Below are 21,119 nucleotides of genomic sequence, written 5' to 3' on the forward strand. Positions count from 1 at the left end.
GAGTCATGTGACCGCAGGCCGCAGAGAGCCGGATTAGGCCTGTTTCTCTGAGACACCAACAAGGTTCATGGAGGTACAGTTGGTCTTCCGACCCGCTGTAGAAACATCCAACTGGAACGACGACTCCAGGAGCCAGAAGGAACTCTGCTTAATGTCAAAGTTTTCACTATTTAAATCTTGATCAAACATTTTCAATTCTTCCAGGTGTATTTAGTTTGGTTCTTCCTCCACAGTTGGCCCACCTGGTCCAGAGGTGAAAGGTCGCCGGCTTTCAGCCCTCAGCACTGATCATGAACTGAGCTCCACCTCTCAGGTCAGCAGGGGGACAAACGGAGGATCCAGAGTGATGAATATGAAACTTCTTACACATCTGACACGTCACCTAGCAATGTCCAACTTTCAATTTTAAATATAATTTAGTTTAAAAATACTCTCCATCTCCTGCTTCATCCACCATTGTTACAAGAACAAATATTTCCTCTTCGACCAGCAATGCATCTTGGGAAATGGTGGGCAGAGTAGGAGGAACAACTTTCGCTGCTTGGCTGTGATGGAATCAGCCTTCAAAGGACGCGGGTCCTGAATCTGGACTCAAGCTAACGGCGCTACCACCCCGGCCAGCTAGCTTAGGTAAGGTACGTGAGGTAAGGTAATTTTATTTCTATAGCACATTTTCAGCAACAAAGCAGTTCAAATTGCTTACATGAATTAGAAGGAAAAACAAATGAAATACAATCCAAAGGAAAGAGCAAAAGAAGAAAAATAATCTAATAATGTTGATCTAAAGCAGGGGTGGGCAATCCTGGTCCTCAAGGGCCGGTGTCCTGCAACTCTTAGACGTCTCCCTGATCCAACACGCTTGAATCCAACAGCTGAATCACCTCCTAAGTGCAGTCAAGTTCTCCAGAGTCCTGCTAATGACCTCATTATTTGACTCAGGTGTGTTGAAGTAGAGGTACATCTAAAAGTTGCAGGAGACCGGCCCTCGAGGCCTGGAGTTGCCCACCCCTGATCTAAAGTATATAAACTAGATACTCCTCGTCTGGGTTGCTAGATAAGTATTCTATCTATGCTCTAAATTTGTAAAAGTAGTGATTAAGTACTCCACAATTTCTAAGTAAAAATAAAAACTAAATGTTCCTGTTTTGGAAGTAGTTTGTTTAGACTCTAAGTTTGTTCTAATTCCTTTTCTGGGTTAATAGTGAGTATTCCACAGTTTATAAAATAAAGAGAGGAAACGACACATTAGGGAAGTATTGCACTTAGCAACATTCAGACAAAACAAAGACATGAGTGAAAGGCAGTGACATTATGAGTGTATGTATTTGTGAGTTGCATTTATATGTCTGATATGATGGTGTTATCTAGGAGCAAGTCTTTGGGAGTGCCCAGCTCACAGTCACATGGATAACAGGAGGGGTTGAGGGAAGGAGTGTTATGTTCACATATCTCCAGGAGATTTGAAATATGCAGCCCTTCCAAAGAAAATGAGCAACTTCTCTGAGATGGATTCCATCCTGGTAGTGAGTTTTAGAGTCCTCAGCTGGGCTGCGAGTCTCAGCAAGACTCACATCCAACTTGATGTGAGTCTTGCTGAGACTCGCTCCCACAGCACGTCAGTCTGAGTTTTTGCTAGTCGGCCCAATATAAATTTGTCAATATGCCAGGTATCAGCCAACTCCAAACAGAAATCCTATTATCATGAATCGAAATAAATCCAGGATGTATCCCGCCGGGTGTGTCCCCACAGGACAGGAGGGCTCTCCTCTGCCCCGTCTTCTCATCAGGAAAATTTGATCAATTGCATTGAGAGACCAACTGACCATAATTTGTAAATTTGCAAGATGTGCAAAAATAAGGATCCAAAAAAAGAGAAAGCAGCCTTGCCGGCTAGCTTAACTTGCTGTCCTCTCAGTATTTGCTGGTCTTCTGCTCGTTGCTCCATCTGATTTCTGTGGATTGTTCATGGTGGAACAACTGAGAATGAAGACCACGAGCAGCAGAATATTTAGTTCCAAGCTGACAAGTCAATCAATCAATCAATCAATCAAATTTTATTTTGATTTGGTCACTGAAAGTTCCAACATGGCACCTCATGGCAAAGAACTCTCTGAGGATCTTAAAAGTCAAATTGTTGCGCCACATGAAGATGACCAAGGCTGCAGGAGGATTGCTAACACCCTGGAACTGAGCTGCAGCACAGTAGCCAAGATCATTCTAAAGAGCAGGTCCACTCAGAACAGACCTCCCACTGGTCGTCCAAAGAAGCTGAGAGCACATGCTCAGAGTCACATCCAATCTTTGACAGATGGGTGCAGTAGGTCTGTCAGCATTGCTGCAGAGACTGAAGAGGTCAGGGGTCAGCCTGTCAGTGCTCAGACCATACTCTGCACACTACATCAACTTGGTCTGCATGTCTGTCACCCCAGAAGTAAGCCTCTTCTGATGTCTGCACACAGTTTGCTGAAGACATGTCAACAAAGAACATGGATTACTGGAAGCAGGTCCTGTGGTCTGATGAGACCAAGATGAAACAGTTTGGTTCAGATGGTCTCCAGCATGTGAGGCAGCTGCCAGGTGAGGAGTACAAAGAGAAGTGTGTGATGTTTACAGTGATGCAGCATGGTGGTGGGAATGCCATGGTCTGGGGCTGCAGGAGTGCAGCAGATGTTCACATGTCATGAACTCCAATCTGTACCTTGAAATACTGAAGCAGAGCCTGATCCCCTCCCTCTGGAAACTGGATCCCAGGGCAGTGGTCCAGCATGATAACAAACCCAAACACGCCTCTAAGACCATCACTGCTTTACTGAAGAGGCTGAGGGTGAAGGTGACGGACTGACCAAGCATGTCTGCAGACCTAAACCCAATAGAACATCTTTGGGGCGTCCTCAAGTGGAAAGTGGAGGAGTGCCAAGTCTTGAATATCCTCCAGCTCTGTGATGTCATCATGGAGGAGTGGAAAAACATTCCAGTGGCAACCAGTGAAGCTCTGGTGACTCCAGGCCCAGGAGGGTTAAGCTAGTTTAGGTCAATAATGGTCAAAATATTGACACTTAAGGAACCCTCTCTAAGCGGTGTACTCACTTTTGTTTCTGGTGGTTTAGACATTAATGGCTGTATATAGTTATTTTGAGGGAAGAATAAATTTACACTGTTATATAAGCTGCACACAGACTACTTTTCATTGTGTCAAAATGTCATTTTTTCAGTTTTGTCCCATGAAAAGATAAACTTAAATATCTGCAAAATGTCAGGGGTGTACTTACTTTTGTGATACACTGTATATTGCTATATGTTTATTCTAAATGCTTGTGAACACCCACCGAATGAAGCTATTTGGGTTACATGTAGGAGGTTGGGAGTTATTTTCCTACATGTTTTGGATTCTTTCTCCTTGGTACAAAACTCATGTTGAAACCCCCTGGGGGAGATTTTCCTTCAGAACTTCATTATTAACTGTCTTACAAGCTCTCTGTATTGTGCACAATATACAAATAAACCTGCATCCTGGTTCAGGGGATGCAGACCAGAATCAGAACCAGAACCAGAAGACCTGAGGTTGCAGGTTGAATCCAGCAGCAGATCTGTAATCCGTTCAATGATTTTTAAACTACCGGCAGTTTTTAAAGTCTCTTCTTTCAGTGAAGGACTGTAGAACCAGATGGTGTCTCTATCCTCCTGATTCTAGTCAGAACTCCAGCAGCAGCGTTCTGGACCGTTGGGTTGTCAATCAGACCTGTGAAGACGCTGCTGCAGGAATCAAAGCCACTAAAGAGAAACTAAAGCCTGGATGAGTTTCTCTGATCCAAGACTTTAGTCTCTGGTCCCGGAAATGTTCTGCAGCTGAGAGAAGAACCACTATGGAACCGGCTTTATGTGGATTTGGAGGGTCAGGGCAGAGGGCAGAGGTCAGCCTGATCCAGGTGAAAGAACTCAAGCTGACTCTAGATCAGGGGTCTCAAACTCCAGTTCTCGAGGGCCGCAGTCCTGCAGTTTTTAGATGTGCCACAAGTACAAAACACTGGAATGAAACGGCTTAATTACCTCCTCCTTGTGTAGATCGGTTCTCCAGAACCTTAATGACCTAATTATTCTGTTCAGGTGCTGCAGCAGAGGCACATCTAAAAGTTGCAGGACTGTGGCCCTCCAGGACTGGAGTTTGAGACCCCTGCTCTAGATGTATAGCTCTAGATTGTTCCTCTTTAGTGTCATGATTTGAGGCTGTGAGGTAGACACGGTGGACCCAGGTATGAAGAGTAAATGATGGTTTAATGAAGCAGTGAAGAGGTGAACGATGAGGCTAATAGCTCAAATACACTGGTAGCACTGGCGCACAAAATGACAACAGACGACTGCATAGAGACGACAAGGATCCGTCAAGGAGCAGGAGACACAAGAGGGCTTAAATACACAAGGAAAGTAATCAGGGGAAACGAGGGACAGCTGGGGACGATCGAGGGGTCGACGGGAAACACGGAGATTCAACTGAACACAGAAAATAAAAATCCTCACATTTAGGTCCAAAGACAATAACTTAAGTTTTGTTTTTGTTCAGCTGGAAAAGGTTTTGGCACATCAACATATTTATCTGTTGTAAGCATCTATTCAGTTATTGGACGGGGTCAAAGGTCACCGGGTGACATCATAATGACATCATAATGTAGAGCTGTATCCAAGATAACCAGCAGCCTGGCCATGTAACGCTCTGAATGTCAGCACCAGAACTTTAAAACCGATTTTAAAATCAACTGGAGGCCGGAGTGTAGGATTTAGTCAGGACTCTGACTGCTGCGTTCTGACTTCATACCAAACGAGAAATTAAAGATTGATCCAGGTAGGTAAAAAGGGCGTTACAGTAACAGACGAGATGAGACTAAAGCATAGATGATTTCTCCAGATCAACTCTGGAGACCATCTGTTTGATTTTAGAAAAGTTTCTTAAATGGAAGAAACAGGAACAGGAAACGGCCTTAATGCGAGTCGAAGCCTGAAGATGAATCAAATGTGATATCTGGATTTTTTACCTTTGATTTTAGTAACGGGCAGAAGGATGCAGATGTAACTGACTGGGAGCAATAATCAGTTTCCATCTTACTGGTGTTTAAACCCGCCGATGGCCGACCTGTCCAGCTGTGATGAGAGAAATCTGAAAAGGTCTCAATAATGCCAGCAAGGGGAATAATATAAAAGGAAAACAGAAACACAGGAAGAGCCTCGTCTGATTATTGATCTGTAATATCAACCAATCAGCACAGAGATGGAATCCACTAAACTTGCTGGTGACAGGGTGAATCCTGAAGGTGAAGTGGTGAGTGTTTGGTCCGATGATGCCAGCCAGTCTCAGAGGTTAATGAAGCTTTTCATTCAGGCAGAGGAGCAGTAACTGGGTCAGCACTTCTCTTTCTTCTGTGGCCCGTTTGACTTTTCCAGATAAAGCCTCTTCCTCTCTTCAGCTTCATCTACTTTCTGTCCTCTTTTGTCTCAAACTAGCAGGACTTTTGTTATGAGACCCGGTGTGTGTTTTTCTTAGCACCTCGTTCAGTTTCAAGTGTTGCTCTCCTCCACCAGCAGCTCCTCTTTCACCAACACTGAAAGGAATGCAAACACACATGAAAAGAGGCCCTCTGGTTTTGAAGATTTCCAGGCTTTGCTTGTCCCACTTTCTTCCTTCCTATCTTTCGCTGGATGCGATCCGTATGCTGGTCGGCTGCCTTCCTTGCCAGCACATGCACGCAGACACACATTGGGTTGTTGAGCGGCTCACCAACTGCTGCTGCACACTCTGCTCACTTGGCAGACTCTGAGGGACGGATAAGTGAGGTCTGCTGCCCCCATGCCGCCTGCACTCAGGTTTCTGACAGCCAGTCATGCAGGCGAACAAAACAACCAATAAAAGTCAAAATATGGCTTTATTTGACATTTTTTCTGTCTTCCTTACTGTTATCTTGGACGAGTGGTTAGATTACATGCAGCCTTTTGATTTGCTTTTCCACCAGATCTCCTGTGACCGTTAAAAAATTCATAAAACAGGACTTTGATTTTTATGTTTTGGAGAATAAATCACTGATGCACTTCTTCCAGACTCAGTTTTTTTTCGAGTGCAAACTCTGCTCCATCTGTCTAGACAAAGTCAGGTCCAGTTGGTGAGGTGTGGATGCTAATCACCCTCTGACCTCTGGTCCACCAAACCCAGAGGTCTGGGTTCGGCTGAAGTGAACTCTGGTTCGGTTGGAATGAATATGTGAACACCAAGCGGACCGGAGACCGCTCCAAAAGCAGGAAGTTGTGGAGCCGCAGGAGAACCGCTGTGCGATGCGCTGTGACAGCAAACACAGGGCCGTAACACAGAAGGCTGGAGGCTGGGGCAGGGGGGTGGGGGCTGGGGGGCTGTAAAGTCCTACAGTAGTGAAACACAAAAACAGGAAAAAATAACTAGTTTTCTTTTTGCACTGTTGTAGTCAGTAAACAATCTCCCCTTCAGTTCAACCTTATAAGTAGAGACACGTTGTTGATGAAATTATGAAATAACTTGCAATTAAGTTTTGGCAAAGATCAATATTATTTACACAGGTGGCGGAGCGTTGTTGTCAGCAGCTGCTGAAAGTAACTACAAAAGTTACTTAGTTACTTTCTAAATCAAGTAATCACTAATCTAACTAAATTACTTTTTCAAGGAGTAATCAGTAATCTGATTACTGTCAGTTAGCAAGTATTTAGCACATAAAGCCAGAGAACGTCACCATGTTACATTTCTGACAAAGAAAGGACGAAGATTTGGACGAGGTCAGCAGTCAGAGAGGAAGAGGAGGAAGAGGAGCGAGGCTGTGGTGGAGGGAAAAGCTGAGGACATGTTCCAGTTTCAGCTGGAGGTCAGCTGGAGGTCAGCTGAAACAGGAACTTCTGTCTCAGTGTTGACAGAAACCCAACCCCCACTTTCTGGCATTCTGGGTTTTTGAAGTTCTGAAGTTCTGAGTTCAACCCGACCCTCTGCTACTCAGCAGTTCTTCCTCTGCCCTGAACTGGTTCCTCTTCTGAGCTAATTGCTCCAAAGCTACGAATCAACAGATGTCAAAATGTTCCTCAGATCGAAAACTTGACCAGTTTATGAGAAGCTGAACTAGAATTATTTCATAACTCTGATTCATCTGGAACGAAGACGCCTGACTCGACGCAGTGTGTGGCTGAACTGAAGCCGTCTTATAAAAACTGGACTTGTTTCTCCTGTAGAGCCTTCCGATAACATTTGATACGAATCAGTGAAAGATCAGTTGACTGACTTGAATTGTACCAACTGTGAAGCATGGCAGTGGCTGCATGGTGCTGAGGGGCTGGTTGGGCACCACTAGCAGTGTTTCAATTGCATTGTGAAGTATAACATTAGAGATTGTTGATGAAAACTGCTAAATTCAAAACAACTTCCTCAGTTCTGCAAAAACTTGAGACATTTTTTGGCAGGAAAACCGTTAATGAGCTAAACTGGTGGAGTCCAGCAGCTCAGTGATCCAGACTGGTTTTAATGGGAAAATCCCAGTACCAGGGAAGCCACTGATGCAGGAATGAAGTAATTCCTGCAGGAACCGTGGTTCTGATTGCATGAGGTTCTGGTGGAACCGGTGGAACCCAGAAACATCTGGAAACCAAACCTCTAATGAATGAACTGTGAAAGTGAACGAACTGAGTTCCTGAAAAACCGTCACAGAGAATCTTATTAACGTCATTCAGGTCCGCTCTGATGGTTCTGATCCCGGTGGTTTGGATCTGATGTTAACCCAGCCATGTGGAGGTTCCCTTCCCATCGGAACCAGTCTCTGAGGATCCAGTTACACTGGTTTTCTGCTGACTTCCCCAGGTTCTACTGGGACCACCTGTCTTCATGGTTGAGCCCAGACGGGCCCAGAACCAATGACCCTAACGAGCTGGTTCTGGCCCGGTGCCAGAAGAGGGGGGACAGTTAAAGAGAACTTCATGCTACATTCTGCCTCTGGCTCCCGATGCGTCTTCCACTTCAATCACAGAGGAGTCTGCGGCCTGGCGGCGACTCAACTCCCTTCAGCTCTAATGCGTCCCATCCCACCAGGCCCCGCCCACCAGGCCCCGCCCACCTACCAGCTACAGGACAGCCCTTGTCTAAATCAGAGCTGACAAACTGTTTGTCCTCTGCTTCCCGACGCACCGTCCTCCAACTCTGATTCTGCTCTATGTACATCTACGCAGTTTCTGCAAGATGCGTCTCTGCAGCAAGTTTCATACTAAACAAACCAAGAGCAACTCAGAAAAGTTCCTCTGCACCGACCGTCCTCCGTTCAACCCGACGTTACAGCTGCAGTAAGAACCGTCCATCACTGAGCAAATCCTGAGAGCAGAGAAATGAGCCCAAACCTTCTGCAGCTGAACAAAAACTGAAATTAAAGAACAATCTAGACTTATAGCTCTAGAGCTATAGATCTAGAGTCAGCTTCAGTTCTTCCACCTGGATACCAGGGATCAGGCTGACCAGGCTGACCAGATCCACATAAAGCTGGTTCCACAGTGGGCCTTCTAGCAGCTGCAGAACATTTCCAGGACCAGAGACTAAAGTCTCAGATCAGAGAAACTCATCCAGGCTTTGATTCCTGCAGCAGCGTCTTCACAGGTCTGATTGACAACGGTCCAGAACGCTGCTGCTGGAGTTCTGACTAGAACCAGGAAGATAGAGACACCACCTGGTTCTGTTTTGATTCTCTCTGTTCTGCTGCACTGAAATGTTTCCATCATTTAAATCCTCTGAACTTCCTTGTTGCTGAAACGTCTTTGCTGACAAACTTGACTACTAAAAAAAATCGATTTTTAATCTCCTAACTGGAGTCAGAATCATCGGCCACCAAGTGCACATCATGCAAACCTCTTTATGAAACTTTCTGATTTTAGGTTTTGCACACTCTGTTGTCACAAATTATTAATCCTTCCAACAATATAAAACACTTCATAAATGTTCATGCGATAAAGCTTAAGAATCAGAGGAATCTGATCGATGGTGAAACTGGTCGTCCTCTCATTATACTCTTCTGCTTTCTGAAGATTCTAAAGTTTCTTATGAAATAAACATTTTTCCATAAAATCTCTTCACTTAAAAGTCTAAAGTCAATTTAATTTAATCAGTTTAATCGTCTTTTCCTGCCAACACCACAACAATGTCTCCTCTAGAGGTTAAATGTGCCCTAAAAGGTGAAGAAGTCAATCTGGTGACTTCCTATTGTCACGAGAGTTTATTGGGGTTCAGATAATGAAATCAGCCCCCTGACCCTTTGGTGACCCCGCGACCTCAGCACAGCTTCCCCTCTGAAGCTCCGCTCTGTGGCGGCCATTGTTCCTTTGTCAGCAGACGGACAATGATGAGGTTCCTAAAGAAACTTTAGGGGAAACTTTCTGATGAGTCAGCAGACTGTGAGCATCATCACCATGATGTCATCATGATGTCATCGTGGGAGGAACTGTTTCCTGAGGTTTGTGTTGCCTCAGTGAGGTCAGGCTCTACAGGCTCGTTAACAGACATTAGACAAGTTTTAGAGCAAAAAGAGAAAAGAAATGTTTCATTTTCACCCGAGTCTTTAGATTTACTCACCAGGGATAAAGATCGGACAGCTCTGCTCACAAAGAACGTCAGTTAGAACTTCTTTGACATCTAATTTCTCACAGTTCATCCAACAAGTGCAACGGTCCAGGTGAGCCTTTCTACCAAGCAGCAGAGGAAAGGACTCTGACTCCGCCTGGATCTGTTGTGTCTGTTCCTGGTTCTTCTCCTGAATCTGCTCATATCAGACCCAGTGTTGGGTCATATCAGACCCAACACTGGGTCTGATATGACCCAGAGTCTTGCAGGGATGATGCAAGACTCTGCAGAACAGCAACAGGAAGTGGTTTCATTGCAGATCCATGTTATCCTGTTTTCTCTGCTCACAGCAGCAGATAGGAGCGAACGTCTTCGTCTTTTACCTCTCCAACCCCTCGCCCCGCTCCCACCGGCCCCCATCAGCCCCCACCTTCATCAGTCCTCCATGGGGTCAAAGGAGGACCTGGTTCTGGTTCTGATCTGCACGCTCTCTGCCCTGCATCAGAGCTTACTCACCAAGAGGAGGAGGAGTTGGCACTGCTCCCCCTCCTCAGACTCAGTCTCTCCCCCCGACTCTCTACGCTAGACTGCATCGGTATTTACCCCCCACCCCGAAACGCCAGCCTCTCTCTTCTATCTGCTCCAGGTCAATCAAGCAGACCCTGGTTCTGAACGGACCCTCACTCACATTTAAACAGCTTCTTCAGGACAGATTCCATCCGTTTCAGTTTATTTCTATATCACCAATTTACAACACAAAGAAAACAATTACAAAAGTAATTCCAGTTCAATCATTCACTTATTTCATTTGATCCCATCAATCAGTTTATTATTATTCTCACTAGTGCAAACTGAATTGCAGCATTCACTCCACCAGCAGGGGGCGACAGTCACTTCGCCGCCACGCTGCGGCTAAAGCTACAGCTGCTTGAAAAGTTACGCAGAAAAAAAAATGAACAGAACTCATTTCTTCAACACATTTGTCATACATTTATTAATGTCACAGTTTCAAGTAAATATTTAATTCAGAAGCTAAATATTTAGTTTATAAATTTAGCTTGGAGATATATATTTAGTTGGTAGGTTAGACCTGAGCTAAATGTTTAGCCAGCATCCTAAATATGTAGTTAACAAATTCAGTATTTCATTTGGAGCAAAACATTTAGCTTGTTTGCTAAATATTTAGCAGTTATTGGCAAATGAGCCTGCTGATAAATTGGAAGTGGACTATGAAAATAAAGAGCAATTACATTTTAAAGGAAATATATTGATTCTTTTTCCCATGAATGTTTTTCTGTTGTGCAGTTTCCCGGCCGGTCCTGAACAGTTCAGCTGATTTCAGGAGAAGAAAACTGAAAACTGCTCTAACACAGAACATTCACTGGGCTAAATATTCTGCTGTTAGTGGATTTAGTGCAAAAGCCGAGTTAATGTGATTCTAATAGAGTCACATTCTGTTTCTGTAACTCTGGGCTGTATATTATTAGTAGTTAAAATCCAGTGTTAAAACAAAGTGTTTGTTCAAAAGGAATCAGAAACTCTTGACTCTGAACTCTGAACTCTCACAGCGGCTGAAACACTAAAGGACTGAATTCACCGACTCGCCCCCAGAATCACTGGTCTGACCGAGTCCATCAGAACCTTCATCAGAACCTTTTCATGGCAGCAGACGAGTCGTTTCAGGACAATTTACTGTCTGAGTTGTTCACCAAACTTGGTCAATCCATTTTTCTGAGATGGTTTATATTTCTATTATTTTGAGTTGAAACCAACCTGTATGCTAAGGCATAGCTCAGTGTTAGCATATTTAGCTTAGCACGCCGCGGTTCATTGTTAAGTTGGTATCAGTGATGATGAACCAGGTTCAACAATGTAATAATACATTATAATACATAATAATAATATCCAACAATGTAAGAAAGAAAATGGACTATATTACATGAACTTTCTCCACCTTCATACATGTTGTGTTGTATTGATCATACAGACCTTTTGATAAGCAACATGTGAAACATGTCAATTATTCCATGTTGTAATATGTTTTCTAATTATGAAGCATGCAGAAAATCATTGCCTCTTTATTAAATGTTTATTTTCCAGACAATTTTTAAAAGTTCAAAACAATCAAAAGTATACCTATTTAATAATTACAAATATCTCTTATGAAGTTAAAAATACTCTGGGAGAGTTAATATTTAATATCCATAAGAGAGTTAGTGGTAAATGACAGAGTTAAGATACAAGAAACTACAAGAGTTAAACTAACTATCAGTCTGTCCCCAGATCTGTCCCCAGTATGTCCCCAGTTTGTCCCCAGTCTGTCCTCAGTCTGTCCTCAGTTTGTCCTCAGTCTGTCCTCAGTTTGTCCCCAGTCTGTCCTCAGTCTGTCCCCAGATCTGTCCCCAGTATGTCCCCAGTTTGTCCCCAGTCTGTCCTCAGTTTGTCCCCAGTCTGTCCTCAGTTTGTCCCCAGTCTGTCCTCAGTCTGTCCCCAGATCTGTCCCCAGTATGTCCCCAGTTTGTCCCCAGTCTGTCCTCAGTTTGTCCCCAGTCTGTCCTCAGTCTGTCCCCAGTCTGTCCTCAGTTTGTCCCCAGTCTGTCCCCAAATCTGTCCCCAGTCTGTCCTCAGTCTGTCCCCAGTCTGTCCTCAGTCTGTCCCCAGTCTGTCCTCAGTTTGTCCTCAGTCTGTCCCCAGTCTGTCCCCAGTATGTCCTCAGTTTGTCCCCAGTCTGTCCTCAGTTTGTCCCCAGTCTGTCCTCAGTCTGTCCCCAGTCTGTCCTCAGTTTGTCCCCAGTCTGTCCCCAAATCTGTCCCCAGTCTGTCCTCAGTTTGTCCCCAGTCTGTCCTCAGTTTGTCCCCAGTCTGTCCTCAGTCTGTCCCCAGATCTGTCCCCAGTATGTCCCCAGTTTGTCCCCAGTCTGTCCTCAGTTTGTCCCCAGTCTGTCCTCAGTTTGTCCCCAGTCTGTCCTCAGTCTGTCCTCAGTTTGTCCCCAGTCTGTCCCCAAATCTGTCCCCAGTCTGTCCCCAGTCTGTCCTCAGTCTGTCCCCAGTCTGTCCTCAGTTTGTCCTCAGTCTGTCCCCAGTCTGTCCTCAGTTTGTCCCCAGTCTGTCCCCAGTTTGTCCTCAGTTTGTCCCCAGTCTGTCCTCAGTTTGTCCCCAGTCTGTCCTCAGTTTGTCCCCAGTTTGTCCCCAGTCTGTCCTCAGTTTGTCCCCAGTATGTCCCCAGTTTGTCCCCAGTCTGTCCTCAGTTTGTCCCCAGTATGTCCCCAGTTTGTCCCCAGTCTGTCCTCAGTTTGTCCCCAGTCTGTCCTCAGTCTGTCCTCAGTTTGTCCCCAGTCTGTCCCCAAATCTGTCCCCAGTCTGTCCTCAGTCTGTCCCCAGTCTGTCCTCAGTTTGTCCTCAGTCTGTCCCCAGTATGTCCCCAGTCTGTCCCCAGTCTGTCCTCAGTCTGTCCCCAGTCTGTCCTCAGTTTGTCCTCAGTCTGTCCCCAGTCTGTCCTCAGTTTGTCCCCAGTCTGTCCCCAGTTTGTCCTCAGTTTGTCCCCAGTCTGTCCTCAGTTTGTCCCCAGTATGTCCCCAGTTTGTCCCCAGTTTGTCCTCAGTTTGTCCCCAGTCTGTCCTCAGTTTGTCCCCAGTTTGTCCCCAGTCTGTCCTCAGTTTGTCCCCAGTCTGTCCTCAGTTTGTCCCCAGTATGTCCCCAGTTTGTCCCCAGTCTGTCCTCAGTTTGTCCCCAGTATGTCCTCAGTCTGTCCCCAGTCTGTCCTCAGTTTGTCCTCAGTCTGTCCCCAGTCTGTCCTCAGTTTGTCCCCAGTCTGTCCTCAGTTTGTCCCCAGTTTGTCCCCAGTCTGTCCTCAGTTTGTCCCCAGTATGTCCCCAGTTTGTCCCCAGTCTGTCCTCAGTTTGTCCCCAGTATGTCCTCAGTCTGTCCCCAGTCTGTCCTCAGTTTGTCCTCAGTCTGTCCCCAGTCTGTCCTCAGTTTGTCCCCAGTCTGTCCCCAGTCTGTCCTCAGTTTGTCCCCAGTATGTCCTCAGTCTGTCCCCAGTCTGTCCTCAGTTTGTCCTCAGTCTGTCCCCAGTCTGTCCTCAGTTTGTCCCCAGTCTGTCCCCAGTCTGTCCTCAGTTTGTCCCCAGTATGTCCCCAGTCTGTCCCCAGTCTGTCCTCAGTTTGTCCCCAGTATGTCCCCAGTTTGTCCCCAGTCTGTCCTCAGTTTGTCCCCAGTCTGTCCTCAGTTTGTCCCCAGTTTGTCCTCAGTTTGTCCCCAGTCTGTCCTCAGTTTGTCCCCAGTTTGTCCCCAGTCTGTCCTCAGTTTGTCCCCAGTTTGTCCCCAGTCTGTCCTCAGTTTGTCCCCAGTATGTCCCCAGTTTGTCCCCAGTCTGTCCTCAGTTTGTCCCCAGTATGTCCTCAGTCTGTCCCCAGTCTGTCCTCAGTTTGTCCTCAGTCTGTCCCCAGTCTGTCCTCAGTTTGTCCCCAGTCTGTCCTCAGTTTGTCCCCAGTTTGTCCCCAGTCTGTCCTCAGTTTGTCCCCAGTATGTCCCCAGTTTGTCCCCAGTCTGTCCTCAGTTTGTCCCCAGTATGTCCCCAGTTTGTCCCCAGTCTGTCCTCAGTTTGCCCCCAGTCTGTCCTCAGTTTGTCCCCAGTCTGTCCTCAGTTTGCCCCCAGTCTGTCCTCAGTTTGTCCCCAGTCTGTCCTCAGTTTGCCCCCAGTCTGTCCTCAGTTTGTCCCCAGTCTGTCCTCAGTTTGTCCCCAGTATGTCCCCAGTTTGTCCCCAGTCTGTCCTCAGTTTGCCCCCAGTCTGTCCTCAGTTTGTCCCCAGTCTGTCCTCAGTTTGCCCCCAGTCTGTCCTCAGTTTGTCCCCAGTCTGTCCTCAGTTTGCCCCCAGTCTGTCCTCAGTTTGTCCCCAGTCTGTCCTCAGTTTGTCCCCAGTATGTCCCCAGTTTGTCCCCAGTCTGTCCTCAGTTTGCCCCCAGTCTGTCCTCAGTTTGTCCCCAGTCTGTCCTCAGTTTGCCCCCAGTCTGTCCTCAGTTTGTCCCCAGTCTGTCCTCAGTTTGCCCCCAGTCTGTCCTCAGTTTGTCCCCAGTCTGTCCTCAGTTTGTCCCCAGTATGTCCCCAGTTTGTCCCCAGTCTGTCCTCAGTTTGCCCCCAGTCTGTCCTCAGTTTGTCCCCAGTCTGTCCTCAGTTTGTCCCCAGTCTGTCCTCGCCATGCCGCTGCTTCTTCTGCTCTCTGTTTGGTGATTTTCTTCCTTCTCGGAGGATCTTCCGTGTCAGAAACTTTATTATTGGTATTTTACAGTGAATTGATTGAAAGTGATCGATTAGCACATCGCGTGTTCATTGGTAATATTTCCGACTCGATGCAGGAAATGAAAATAATGTGGAGTAAAAAGCCAAAGTTGGAGGATTGGCGCCCAGAAACCTGAGCTCATCTTTCGCCTCGGATCGAGTTGCAGGAACATTTTTTGGATTCTTGTGTCAGAAGTTCAGCCGAGATGCGAAAGGTTCTGGTCAGAGAGCTTCATGTGGACCAGCAGCAGAAACCACGTTAGAAACGTCTCTTACCTTCAGCGGGTCTCCACCGCCGAGGCTCTTCCAGCTTCTGTCGTCCTTTTCTCTAGTTTTGGTTGTGAAGAAAAAGTGAAAACTTTTCTCTGCTTCGGACTCAGCAGCGCGCTGGATCCTCCGTGGAGCGAGCTGGGAAGTTCTGGGAAGCAGCGGGACATGAGAGTCCCGGAGCGGAGACAGAGACGGAGACGGACTCTCGGAACTTTTCCCCACAGTGATCCATGTTGGTCCGGAGCCGCGCAGGTCCGGCTGCTCCGCGCTGCGCCGCTTTCACCAAACTGACATGATGCGAGTCAAAGTTGGACCTGTCTGTCTGTCTGTCTGTCTGTCTGTCTCCGAGTCTCTCTCCGCCTTAGAGACACGCGGTGCTGGTGAGATCTGCGGGCTGCGGATCTGTTTTCAGTCCGACCCCCTCCTCCCTCCCGATCTCCTCCCCTCTCGCTCCCCGGTGAATTGGGCCATTTGCTGCAGCAGATGGGCCGGACTAATTCGGCCCGGTTCGGCCCAGCTCTTCAGAACTTCCCAAAACTTTAAGCGTCTCTGATGACTTCTGGGACAGGCTCGGTTCTGTTCGGGTCAACACATGGAGAGTTGAATTTACTGACAGAAACTTTCAGAAGATGAGAGGAGGAATTTTTTTTACCGCTGATGAAAAAAAATTCATGGAAAGAAAAACAAAAATAATTTAAAAGCAAGGAGTTGTTAGAAAACACACTGATAAAACTAAAACTACAACTAATCCTATAACTAACTAAAACTATAACAAAAACTATAACTAAAACTATAACTAACTAGATCTATAGCTAGCAAAACCAATAACTAACTAAACATATAGCTAACTAAACTATAACTAAAACTATAAATAAACCTATAACTAATTATGACTACTGTATAACTAAAACTGTAACTACCTAAAACTATAATTAAAACTGTAACGAACTAAAACCAGAACCTTCATTACTTCTGTTTTAATCCATTTTGTTGCACAGCTTCAGGTCCGGTTCTGGTTCTGTAATCACAACCTGCTGGCAGCAGGAAATATTCTAGAGAATCTCAGAAACCAGAACATCCTGATCTACAGAAGACTCTGATGTATGGAAACCCATCCAGAACCGTCTAGAAGGTTCTGGACTCCAGAGCCTCAGCAGAATCAGAACCACACCTGGACCAGAACCTCCCAGAAGGCCAACCCAGCAGAACCTCTCCAAACGAACTCCAATGACTCATAACCCACCAGCATGTTTCACTGCTAGACAGAGAATCAAGAATTTCATCTCATGAAGTATATTAATGTATATTAATCAGTATAAATATGAAACATCATTTATCCAAATAGGCTAATTAGAAACAACAACGTGACTCATGAATTATAACCGTTCAATTTACAGTAAACATTTATAGCAATAAAAAACAAGTTGTATCCATCAGAAGAAATATATGAAAAAAGTTGAGTTGCTTTAGTGATGAAATGTTTCTGATGTTTTCCAAGAATTACAATCAGAAAAGGAGGAAAAGAAAGAAAGACGTTTTCTGAACTGATTTTCTGGTTTTACCGTCTCTGCCAACGGCTCCTGGACTGATTTCCTTTTAGTGGTGAACAACTTTATTTATGAGTATTATGTCTGAAAAAACCATGGTGGTTTCCCAGCTCAACAAGTCACTTATTTAATACTTTACAGTGACGATGATGATGGTGAACCAGAACCTTCAGACTTTCTATTGACTCTTCATGCAGTCAATTATATGAGGAAGTCACAGCATTTTAAAATCCTTTTGAAGTTTTCACACTCAAGTTATTCCTAATATGTTTGAAATGTTTGTAATTATTACATAAATTATTACTGCACTATTACATGAATGTTGGCAGTTTCTCTGCAGCTTTTTTCTTATTTTTTGCATGTAGACAAATTACTGCATCATCTGCATGTATCTGTCATGTAGCATCAGAAAGGCTGGCAGCTGATTAATGAGCCAAATAATAAGGGAGCCAAGACTGAACCTTGAGGTACTATTCTATTTTGAACTGCGATAGATAGATAGATAGATAGATAGATAGATAGATAGATAGATAGATAGATAGATAGATAGATAGATAGATAGATAGATAGATAGATAGATAGATAGATAGATAGATAGAATGTACATCTGACGCTTCGCCTTGCACTTGGTGATGTATTGCTTGGATGCTGCTGGTCGCCATGGAAACCCATTCCATGAAGCTCTCTGTTCCTGAAGGCCACATCAAGTCTGGAGGTCTGTAGTGACCGACTCTGCAGAAAGTTGCCGACCTCTTCACACTATGAGCTTCAGCAACTGCTGACCCTCAGTTTACGTGGCTGACCACTAGGGGGCTGAGTTGCTTCCACTTTCATATAACACATCTGACTGTGGAATATTTAGGAGCAGGAAGTTTCAGGACTGGATTTGTTGCACATCTTCTCACAGTTCCAGGCTGGAACTCACTGAACTCCTGAGAGCGAAACATTCGTTCTCTAATGTCTGTGGAATCAGTCTGCATGCCCAGTGCTTCATTCATACACCTGCATCATGGAAGTGATGGAACACCTGATCTCCATAATCTGGATGGCTGAGCAAATAATTTTGGCTAGATAGTGTATATTAATGATGAAATATTGCACAGATTTTTCTTTTCCATCTTTTATTATTTTAACTGTTGAAATAAACTGACCTATCTTGACTCCTCCATAGTTGATCACATCATAGTTTCTCTTTAATATCAGACATAAAAATAATACTGGATATTTAAACACAAAATAAATCACTGAGCGTCTTTCGCTTTGAGAGCGTAGACCTAAAATCATTTTGATGTTTTAACCGTTCACAACATGTCTTATAATTTAATAGAGATTTATGGAGTCAAAACTAAAAACCTGTTTTTGCAGTAAAACATTTCCATTGTGTGAATGTTTTTATGTTTTCCTGGTCACCTTGTCAGCTTGCAGCTGCTCACATACTAGACTCTGATCGATCAATCAATCAATCAATCAATCTGGACCTATTACCACCAATCAATCAATCAATCTGGACCTATTACCACCAATCAATCAATCAATCTGGACCTATTACCACCAATCAATCAATCAATCTGGACCTATTACCACCAATCAATCAATCAATCTGGACCTATTACCACCTCCTCTGGTCTCTTGTCAGGCTGATGTCAAGAAACATTTCAGTTTCCAGATATTTTGGACCCGTTTTCAAAACAGATCAATTATCTATGATTAATTATTTTCAGCTGTTTAAGATTTAATTTTCTTGTACAAACACTTTGAATTGTCTTTGGCTGAAAGGTGCTAAATAAATACAGTTGCCTTGCCTTAATTTAATTTTTAAAATACAGAAGTGTATTTTAAATGTCAACGAAAATAAATCAGTTGAATGATATTTAATGCTTAAGATACTTAAAGACTTAAATAAGACAGACTTCAGACCTCATGGACCGAACCAGAACGTTCAGGAGCAGCTCTGGATTACTTGGACAATGCTGCCCTCTGGTGGCGATTCACAGCATTGCGCCAGTTTGTCAAGAAAGGTTCAGTCAGTAAAACATGTTAAAGTGAGCAGCTGGAGAAATGACCGTTTATGTATGGAGCAAAGACAGAGAGAGAGAAGTTTTGATTTTTAAAAACTCATTTATTTACTCTGTGGTGATACATAGGAACATTCAACACAATGTAAAAATTAACACATTCATAAACAAAAGTTCAGAATTATTTAAAGTAAATAAGACACCTTCATAATCCCAAATATTCTGAGAAATATTTAGTTCATCCACTTCTAAATAATATTTATATTCTAACATCACGCTTGCTCTAACTATACTCTTAAAGAGTTTTACACAATCAGTATTCTGTTCATTATTAATTTTCTACTCAAATATACTGCAAGCTCTGCTTGGCCGAGAAAAAAAATTAACAACCGTCCAATTTTCTTCTTTCTTTTGCCATATAAAAAAACCAAAAATAAAAGACTGTTCTGTAAAACTTTCTCCAAATGATTCCCAGATATCTTAGTAATGTAAATAAATCCATTAATCTAAAACATTGTACAAATCAATGAAAGATAGTTTCTCTTAATAAACAAAAGGGACATTTATCTGAAACAGCAGGATTAATAATAGAAACAAAAGCATTAACTGCAATAATGCTGTTCTTGCATTATAATAACAATGAGAATGGAGAATGTTGCATTCTCCATTATAGATCACCAACATTTTTAGTTAATGGTGGCTTATATAATAATCTCCATACAGGTTTCACCTCAAAATCAACTTTAAACAAATCTCTCCAAGGAGTATCATTTTTATCTTTTAATTTTACTTTGTTCAAAGCCTTAACACTTTTCTACGGTGGCCCTGAGGTGCAAACCACTACAACATTAACGAAAGCTAACTAAAATATACGCTGAGTCCTGCTTATGTCGCCGCCATCTTGAAAGTGGCAGTGGAGAAAATGTGCTGTGTGGACGAGTTTCAACCGTTTTACTGTACAAAGTGGAGCCACTGCCTTTACGTTACGTTTTTTAATTCATATCTTGAAATAGCAAATGCACATTGAATTATGGAATTGTGTTAATATGTTCATGAATACATCACTGTAAAGGTGTGTGTGTGTTCATCAATAAAAACGATTTATCAGAATCAGCTGTATCAAATGTAATTATTGTGCCACAAAACAATGAAATAATCACGTCAAAAAGTTTGAAACGTCCTTTGTTTTTGTTTTTCATTCCTATATAATAATGTGTGAGAGATTGTGTCAGTGACATTCATTAACATAAAAATACTTTGCAGAACGACACTTTACGAAGTTCGGTCCATTTACCTCCATTAGCTTGCTGGCAGACAAGCCACTTCAATATGGCGGACGCTAAAACGTATCGCAACAACAAGCCGACCCGCTCAAGTGATAACTTTTGGTTCAAAAGCACTGTGGTCCAATCAGCGATCTCCCAGAACTCCAACTGGGACATACCCTTTCCGCTTTTGTTAATGTTGTAGTGGTTTGCACCTCAGGGCCACCGTACTTTTCATATTTATTATCTTTCCATTCACAGAATCCAAAAGTGTCCATTCATTTTTTTCTTTCTCTGAAAAACGTCCAGGACATTCAAGGTCTTTCATTTGTGGCTTAAAACATCTTAAGGAAGGGATCTGCTTCATCAGGTGTTAGACGTCCATACAGGATATACATTCAGTAAAATAAACTTTATATTTTCATACTTGACAATAACCTTTAACAATCTTCCAGATACAACATCTTCAATTTCAATAGAAACTGGAAGAAAATGTCTTGAGAGAAGAATAGCTGCTCCTGAAGTTTTATGGCTCAGAATAATATTTCCATCCTGTTCTTTGTTTCTTCCAATCAACTTCATTATCAACACAGAGAGAGAGACAGACATCATGCTGTGGGGAGTGAATGTTCACCTGCGCAGACAGAGAGTCTGCATACAGTAGCATGAGATAACACTATGAGCTCATTGCAACAATGTTGCATTTTAAATATGATCAATGTTCACATTTATAATAAATCTCTTTTGTTGCTCTCTCTGGAAGTCAAGTCTTTATTTTTTCCTTTTCTTTCAGTCCCAGAACATTTTAAGAGCAATGGCCCTTTAGCTTTCAACCATGGAGGCGGAAAAAGGCTGAAAATTCAGCAGAAATCAGATCTATAGACTTATTGTTGGAGCAACTTGTCACACAGAATCAATCTGTTTCCAATTCTTTATATTTCAGTAGATGAAAAATCCAAAAGTTAAGGTGAGAAGATGGAGCGATGGGAACAGATGCTCAGAACCCTTCATCTGGTCTGAAGATCACCACATCCTGAAAATACTGAAGAACTCTTATTAAGAAATATTAGGAAGAATGTTTGTTAAGAACTATTTCTAGATAGTTCATCTAAAAAAAACACTAACTTTTTGTCTTTATTCTTTGATTATATTT

General features: G+C 43.6%; 1 protein-coding gene across 2 annotated transcripts in view; it reads right to left on the reverse strand.

Moving 5' to 3' along the window:
* gli2a (GLI family zinc finger 2a) overlaps positions 1-15,546 on the reverse strand; it is a 76,791-nt gene extending 61,245 nt beyond the window's left edge. Inside the window, exon 1 of one of the 2 annotated variants that reach the window (XM_028022755.1) lies at positions 15,146-15,546. The gene's annotated coding sequence lies outside the window, so the exon portion shown is untranslated. The remainder of the gene's footprint in view (positions 1-15,145) is intronic. The other variant, XM_028022756.1, reaches the window with a different exon arrangement.
* Positions 15,547-21,119: the final 5,573 nt, after the last annotated feature.

Source organism: Xiphophorus couchianus, chromosome 7 (assembly GCF_001444195.1).
Source record: "Xiphophorus couchianus chromosome 7, X_couchianus-1.0, whole genome shotgun sequence".
Classification (NCBI taxonomy): Eukaryota; Metazoa; Chordata; class Actinopteri; order Cyprinodontiformes; family Poeciliidae; genus Xiphophorus; species Xiphophorus couchianus.